General features: G+C 51.0%; 1 protein-coding gene across 2 annotated transcripts in view; it reads right to left on the reverse strand.

The window, feature by feature from the left end:
• The window catches only part of LOC146839102 (uncharacterized), an 84970-nt gene extending 81285 nt beyond the window's left edge, over nucleotides 1-3685 (reverse strand). The window contains exon 1 of one of the 2 annotated variants that reach the window (XM_085603108.1): nucleotides 3018-3685. The gene's annotated coding sequence lies outside the window, so the exon portion shown is untranslated. Of the gene's footprint in view, nucleotides 1-2958 lie in introns of both variants that reach the window. The other variant, XM_085603107.1, reaches the window with a different exon arrangement.
• Between the last annotated feature and the right edge of the window lie 4929 nt (nucleotides 3686-8614).

The raw sequence follows: 8614 nt of genomic DNA on the forward strand, positions 1-8614 counted from the left end.
GGAGAACAGAGCTAAGAAAGGTCCCTTTTCTGGAAGACAATTCTCAAAAACACAAATCTTTTTTTGAAGGATACTTCACATTGCAAGTTATGTTGTGCAAGTTGATGAAATCTGCAGACTGCATAAAGTATGACATTTGTGGATAGAAGCTCGGGAAATAGCAGCCCGGATAATAGCAACGATTATTCAGTATTTGACTATTACCAGAGAAATAGTCACAGCTAGCTGCTGCCTATCCAGATGCTGACATAGATTCTGTAATTCTTGTGAAGAGGCCAGGTCAGTGACAGGGAGTGATCTCTGCCTGGTGGTAGCTCAGTCAGTGGCTGGGTGAAGAGTGAAGTTTATTTGTTAGAACACTCGTCCCACAGGACAGGATTTCTGCTGTTTGGGCAGTGGCTAGACAAACTCTGTGTCTCTGCTTTGCTTGTTCAGAGGCAGAATTTGTGCACTGGAGCAGCAGCCAGACACAGCTAGAAGGGGAAGGGACAGTAGGAGGGGAGGAGCCCCTGAACACCGGCTGACCTGCCTGAAGACAGTGTGCGTGCTCCAGGTGGGCAGTAGGAGGGGACGAGCCCCTGAACACCAGCTGCCCTGCCTCAAGATAGTGTGAGTGCTCCAGGTGGGCAGCAGAAGGGGAGGAGCCCCTGAACACCAGCTGACCTGCCTGAAGACAGTGTGCGTGCTCCAGGTGGGCAGTAGGAGGGGAGGAGCCCCTAAACACTAGCTGCCCTGCCTGAAGTCAGTGTGCGTGCTCCAGGTGGGTAGTAGGAGGGGAGGAGCCCCTGAACACTAGCTGCCCTGCCTGAAGACAGTGCGTGTGCTCAAGGTGGGCAGTAGGAGGGGAGGTGCCCCTGAACACTGACTGCTCTACCTGGACACAGTATGCATGCTGCAGTTGGGCAGTAGGAGAGGAGGTGTCCCTGAACACTGACTGCCCTACCTGGACACAGTGTGCATGCTGCAGGTGGGCAGTAGGAGGAGAGGTGTCCCTGAACACTGACTGCCCTACCTGGACACAGTGTGCATGCTGCAGGTGGGCAGTAGGAGGGGAGAAGCCCCTGAACATCATCTGGCCTGCCTGGACACAGTGTGCATGCTGCAGTTGGGCAGTAGGAGGGGAGAAGCCCCTGAACACCAGCTGGCCTGCCTGGACACAGTGTGCATGCTCCGGGTGGGCAGTAGAAGGGGAGGAGCCCCTGAATACTGGCTGCCCTGCCTGGACAGAGTGGGCATGCTTCAGGAGGGCAGTAGGAGGGGAGGAGCCTAGGGTGACCAACCGTCCGTAAATTTCATGGACCGCCCGTAATTTGGATCTCACGTCAGTTGTCTGTGATGATCCTTTTTACGGACGGCTTTTGTCTGTAATTTTAGGCATTGCAGGGAACAACAATGTTCCCTTGCATGAAGCCTCAACTTCCTGATGGGGCCGCCTTGCACTCCTCCGTGGAGCACAAGAGCAGCCCCATCCTGCCCTTTGTCTTTCTGTATGTGGCTGATTGCCATATACAGAATGACAATTGGCCAGTCTGGGCTGCAAAGCATGTGGTGGGCCTACCCCAGCCTTGATCTAGGGCAGGGCATTCTGTCAGATGGAAGACGGTGAAACAAGTTAAAAAGAAGGGGCTAGAGTTCTTTCACAGTCTCATCATTTTAGAACTGATGCATTTTCAATATTATATGCTACAAAGCCACGGTTGCTGCTTTTTTATTTTATGCAACTAACAACCATTGACAGAGTCAATAGTTCTTGCTTGTTGTAGGTGTAACGTTACTTGTTGTGTTATACATCTGGATACAATGACAGAAGAGGCAAAATACCAGTCGGGCGGCACACTATACTAAGCACAGATTTTTGGCTTAGGTGTTTTCATTCCACTTAAAGCCCTGAAAACAACACCATGTTACAGTCACATCACGTCCTGGCACTGTGCATCATGCATGACTCATGCCTTCCACTTTTTCAGATTGACTATGAGCAGGGGCATAGTGAACCCTACCCCCACCCCACCCCTTGCTTTAGGAACTACAGCCAGGGTGAAATTCTTGATGGGCCTCTTCTGTCTGCAACTCTGCAGACAAAGGCTCAGCTCATAATAAATATGAAAAGGTGGGCGAGTGAGTAAGTGAAGGGATGGATGGATTAGTGAATTGGTGAATGGATGAATGAAAGGGTGAATGGATGGATAATGAAAGAAAGGATTAATGGATGGTTGAGTGAGTGGAAGGATGGATGAGAGCAAAGGTAAATAGATTATATGGGTGGAAAGGTAGATGGATGGGTAAAAGGGTGGATGGATAAGTGAAAGGATGGAAGGATGAGGGAAAGAGTGGATGATGGGCTAGTGAATCGGTGGATGGATGACTGAAACGATGGATGGATTGATAAGTGAAAGGGTGAATAAATGGACAGATGAGTGAAAGGGTGGATGTAAGGATGGATGAGTGAATGAAAGGGAGGGTAGATGGACATAAGGATGGATAGATGAGTGAAAGGCGGATGGATGAGAGAAAGGATGGATGAGTGATAGGGTCAATGGATGGATTCATGAGTGGATGAGTAGATGGATGGGTGGGTGGGTGGATGAATGGAAGGATGGATGGCTAAGTGAAAAGGTCGATGAAGAGAGAAATATGGATGGATGGATGACTGAAAGGGTGGATGGGTGGAAGGATGAGTGACTAGGTGGATAAATGAGTAAGTGAAAGGACGGCTGGAAAAGAGAAAGGGTAAATAGATGGATGGAGGGGTGGAAGAGTGAATGGATGAGTGTACAGATGGATAGGGTGAAAGGGTGGATGGATGGATGAGTGAAAGGGTGGATGGAGGGATGGATGAAATGATGGATGGAAAGATACATGATGGATAGGTTTGCAAATGGTTGAATATGTTTGGATATGGATGGGCTTACTTATATACTATTCCGCGACCTCCTCTGATGTGTCTGTAAAACTTACCTTTTGTCCTGAAGTTTTGTCCTGAATTTTGACTCTTTGTCCTGAGTTTTTACACTCACCATCCTGAATTTGCACCCATGACAGTTCGTCACCCTAGAGGAGCCCCTGAACACTGGCTGGCCTGCCTGAAGACAGTGTGTGTGCACCAGGTGGGCAGTAGGAGGGGAGGAGCCCCTGAACACCGCTGCCCTGCCTGAACACAGTGCGTGTTCTCCATGTGACCCCAGTCCTCCAGGACTCACCTCCCCGAGTCTCTCCGGCCTTCCTCTCAGTCAGGCTGATCCTTCCCTCCTTAGGACTCCTGCACTGGAGGGTCCAGGCTCTCAGTGATGCTGATCCTTCCCTCCGTGGGACTCCTGCACTGGGGAGTCCAGGCTCTCAGTCAGGCTGATTCTTCCCTCCGTGGGACTCCTGCACTGGGGGGTCCAGGTTCTCAGTGATGCTGATCCTTCCCTCCGTGGGACTCCTGCACTGGGGGGTCCAGGCTCTCAGTCAGGCTGATCCTTCCCTCCGTGGGACTCCTGCACTGGGGGGTCCAGGCTCTCAGTCAGGCTGATCCTTCCCTCCGTGGGACTCCTGCACTGGGGGGTCCAGGCTCTCAATCAGGCTGATCCTTCCCTCCTTAGGACTCCTGCACTGGGGGGTCCAGGCTCTCAGTCAGGCTGATCCTTCCCTCCGTGGGACTCCTGCACTGGGGGGTCCAGGCTCTCAGTGATGCTGATCCTTCCCTCCGTGGGACTCCTGCACTGGGGGGTCCAGGCTCTCAGTGATGCTGATCCTTCCCTCCTTATGACTCCGGCACTGGGGGGCCCAGGCTCTCAGTGATGCTGATCCTCCCCTCCTCAGGACTCCTGCACTGGGGGGGGGGGGGGGTCCAGGCTCTCAGTCAGGCTGATCCTTCCCTCCTTAGGACTCCTGCACTGGGGGGTCCAGGCTCTCAGTGATGCTGATCCTCCCCTCCTCAGGACTCCTGCACTGGGGGGTCCAGGCTCTCAGTGATGCTGATCCTCCCCTCCTCAGGACTCCTGCACTGGGGGGTCCAGGCTCTCAGTGATGCTGATCCTTCCCTCCGTGGGACTCCTGCACTGGGGGGTCCAAGCTCTCAGTGATGCTGATCCTTCCCTCCTCAGGACTCCTGCACTGGGGGGGGGGGGGGGTCCAGGCTCTCAGTGATGCTGATCCTTCCCTCCGTGGGACTCCTGCACTGGGGGGTCCAGGCTCTCAGTGATGCTGATCCTTCCCTACGTGGGACTCCTGCACTGGGGGGTCCAGGCTCTCAGTGATGCTGATCCTTCCCTCCTTAGGACTCCTGCACTGGGGGGTCCAGGCTCTCAGTCAGGCTGATCCTTCCCTCCTCAGGACTCCTGCACTGGGGGTTCCAGGCTCTCAATCAGGCTGATCCTTCCCTCCTCAGGACTCCTGCACTGGGGGTTTCAGGCTCTCAGTGATGCTGGTCCTTCCCTCCTTATGACTCCTGCACTGGGGTAGGGGGGGGGGGGTCCAGGCTCTCAGTCAGGCTGATCCTTCCCTCCTCAGGACTCCTGCACTGGGGGTTCCAGGCTCTCAGTGATGCTGGTCCTTCCCTCCTTATGACTCCTGCACTGGGGTAGGGGGGGGGGGGGTCCAGGCTCTCAGTCAGGCTGATCCTTCCCTCCTTAGGACTCCTGCACTGGGGGTTCCAGGCTCTCAGTGATGCTGGTCCTTCCCTCCTTATGACTCCTGCACTGGGGGGTCCAGGCTCTCAGTCAGGCTGATCCTTCCCTCCTCAGGACTCCTGCACTGGGGGGGGGGTCCAGGGGTCCAGGCTCTCAGTCAGGCTGATCCTTCCCTCCGTGGGACTCCTGCACTGGGTGGGGGGGGGGGGGGTCCAGGCTCTCAGTCAGGCTGATCCTTCCCTCCGTGGGACTCCTGCACTGGGTGGGGGGGGGGGGGGGTCCAAGCTCTCAGTCAGGCTGATCCTTCCCTCCGTGGGACTCCTGCACTGGGAAGTCCAGGCTCTCAATCAGGCTGATCCTTCCCTCCGTGGGACTCCTGCACTGGGGGGGTCCAGGCTCTCAATCAGGCTGATCCTTCCCTCCGTGGGACTCCTGCACTGGGGGGGTCCAGGCTCTCAATCAGGCTGATGCTGATCCTTCCCTCCGTGGGACTCCTGCACTGGGGAGTCCAGGCTCTCAGTCAGGCTGATTCTTCCCTCCGTGGGACTCCTGCACTGGGGGGTCCAGGCTCTCAGTCAGGCTGATCCTTCCCCCCTCAGGACTCCTGCACTGGGAGGGGGGGGGGGGGGGTCCAGGCTCTCAGTCAGGCTGATCCTTCCCTCCTTAGGACTCCTGCACAGGGGGGTCCAGGCACGTTTCCACGGCTGTCCTAGGAGGGGTCAGTGCATCCAGCAGGCCCCTGGGTCAGAGGGTGGATTGGGACCAGACGGAGGCGCCTGTGATCCAGGGCTGGGTGGGTTCGCGGCTCTTACCCTACAGCAATGCCATTGCCCGGCATGAAGCTGGGCTCAAAAGCTGCATTTAATGTAGCCCCGGTTCATGGTTTTTAAAAACCGGTCCCTTCTCTTGCTGTGATCCAGGGCGGATCCCGTGCGGATCCTGTGCAGATCCCGCGAGCAGAGAGAGGGCTGCAGAGGAGCTTCCGGAAACAGGCTCTGCTGTACTGCGCATGCCCACAAGATAGTTTAATCTAAATCACGTACTACGCATGCTCAGATCATGAGACTGCAGCGAGGGAGCGTCCCGAAACAGGAACCAAGCTCCGCCGTACTGCGCATGCCCAAAGTTACGTACTTCGCACACTTAGATCATGAGACACTACTTAACCCTTGAACTGGGCAGCCCAGCATATTGGTACAGGTGCCTGATACTGCAGTGCGCGTGCCCAGAAAGCGCATCACTCACTGCCCGTGCCCAGACAAGTTAGTACTGAGCATGCTCAGATCATGAGATACTGTAAAGCGCTTGCACTGCGCACGCCCAGAATGTTGATACAGATTCCTAATACTGCGCGTGCCCAGAATCGGATACTGCACTGATCGGACGCGAAGCAGGAGCAGTAAGTCCTGGTGTGCCTAGAAGTGAGGCAGAGCCATCCAAGGCGCTGCTCAGGCCCAGAGCACGAGCCTCCCCTGTGCTTCACGGCTCACTGGAGCATGTCCTGGCAGCAGTGCTGTGGACGTGCATCACCACCATGAAGAGAAGCTGCAGCACCACCCCCTGCTGGACTGAGACTGACAGCACTAGAGCTCATAATCAATCACAAGGACACCCAGGGGCAGCACCACTGCAGGGCACCTCCCACTGCTGGACTGTGACTGTCCGTGCTGCAGATCGGCGCATATAAATTCTCCCTGCTTCCACGGACAGAGTAAATCTACAGTCACACACGCAGTCACACATCATACGCTAGGGCCCATCACACACTAAATTCACACTATTACTCTATCCACACAGAATATAGGAGAGAAAACCTGAACCAATCTGCATCTACAATGAGGTCAATGCGACCTTAATGACATTGCCTTGAGTCATGATTTTAAACATAAGAAATACATTTGAAACTCAATAAATGACAAGGAATAAACACCCGACACTGAAATTCAAACAAACGCTTGTTTATCTAAAATTAATTCAAATGGAAAATCAATCATTAGCAAAATCATTATTCTCATAGTTACCTATTCTAGCTAAATGGGTCAGGACAGGTCTCTCGGTAAAGTCTCTCGAGCCGCCGTCCCCAGCATAAGTTCAGGAAGAAGTCCAAAACGCGATGAACCGCAAGGAACGCAATGGAAGTAATGAGCGCAATGGAACACGAACCCTCTCTAGTCTAACATATTTATAGGAAAAATAACAAACAAAAAGTTACAAACAAATGTCAGATATCCGTTGAGCCACTGAGCAGAGCGAGCAGGAAAGGAAGTCTCTTGGTTACATTTAGAAAACCTCCGCTCAGGAAAAATCACAAAAATAAAAAGACGGAAGAAGGAAACTCGAGTTTGCAAATGTTTCTTTCGTAAATGCTCTTCCTTGATATCTTAGCAGAGCCACCGCAGACTGGTCATTGTTCATTGTGGCTTTATCCTTGTCCAAGGACAGTTGGAATCTTTCCAAAGCTGCTGTCCTCACGGAAAACTTTCACCCAGGCAGAAGCTGTGGTCAGGTGACTCTCGACCATGTTCAGCAAAGCCTCTCATCAAAATTCGATCACTCGAGCGCAGGCTGTAAATGGCAGCCATCTTGTTTTAGGCCAGAACGGACCATCTTAATTAAAAGAAACACAAAACAACGTTACCACATCATAATGATTGTACAGTGTTAAACCCCACTAATACCCTTATGTGTATGTACTTATCTAGCCTTCTGCAACGCAATAAAGCATTAGCACACGTTATTTTAAACGCACAAACACAAAACAAATAGCACTTTTACGATACTTATTTAGTTAAACCGCACATTTCTTATTAAGCAGCATATATGCATTCCCACGTGTAGTCTCTTCTCATAAGTAATGTTGATTAGTCAAGACTCTTAACAAAACCTAATAATTAGTAGTTTTAAAATCAGTGATTTTAGTCATAACATATAAACAAAACTGGAGCTTTAAACGCGATACATTTTCAACAGAAAACTCTGCTCCAGCAACCCCCCCTTTGGTGATATCTTATCACCACAAAAACCACCCAAAAAGAAAAATGAGTCCCAATTTTTAGGAGAAAATGAAAATGTCTTTTATGACACAACATTAAACACCAGATTCTCTCACATCATCCCTCTTCGACTCCAAGTACACACTCTCCCTCAATTCTTCTAATTCTATTTCTTGTGGGTCTCTCCTTGACCTCTTTTGTTTCTTTTCAGCATTCCCTCTGATTATTCACTTTTTCCCTCCCCTGTTTTTACAACACAAACACCCCAATCTTAGTATCAATAAAGCAACAATTATGCATGTCAAAGGAAACAATATTTTACCAATAATGGTACTACCTTTCTTAGCAATAAAACTCTCATCAGCAACTATCTCATTAGCTATTTTAGTCCAGATACTCTCAGCTTCCAGGGGTACTAATTCCTCATGCAAATCAGTAATATTTTTGATATAGACCTTTAGATCTTTGCTTTCATCAGGAATGTAAGTGCAACAATGTTGAACTTTCAGCATTCCGCAGACTCCACCCTCTTTAGCTAATAGAATATCAAGGGCAAGTCCATTTTGCATAGACATGGCACGTACGGCAATCATTTCCGTATTCACCAAAAGAAACCCTCCAGCGGTACTTGTCGATAAGCGATCCACCACTGTTGACAGTTTCCGAATCCCATATGCATTCAGAGAAATTCCCACTGCTGGAATTAAAGCACCAAAAATGTCACCCACTATCTCTGACCAAGTTTCTCTCTTAAAACGTGCTAGTAAATTAATGTGTTCTACATCTTCTATCCTATCTATATGAAAAATCTTTGGAAAGACCAGGCCCACATAACACGTGCCATACCAATCGTCAGGCAACTTGTAATAAGCCTTGTTCCCACAAACATAATACACTCCTGGGAAAACTGGATCTTCACCATCTTTAAAACCCCATCCTGTTGCAATGAAGTATGTATCATGACACTCACTAGTCCCAACAAAATATGTATCATATTGGGATTTCTTC

This window comes from Triturus cristatus, chromosome 4_2, assembly GCF_964204655.1.
Source record: "Triturus cristatus chromosome 4_2, aTriCri1.1, whole genome shotgun sequence".
In the NCBI taxonomy this organism is placed as follows: domain Eukaryota; kingdom Metazoa; phylum Chordata; class Amphibia; order Caudata; family Salamandridae; genus Triturus; species Triturus cristatus.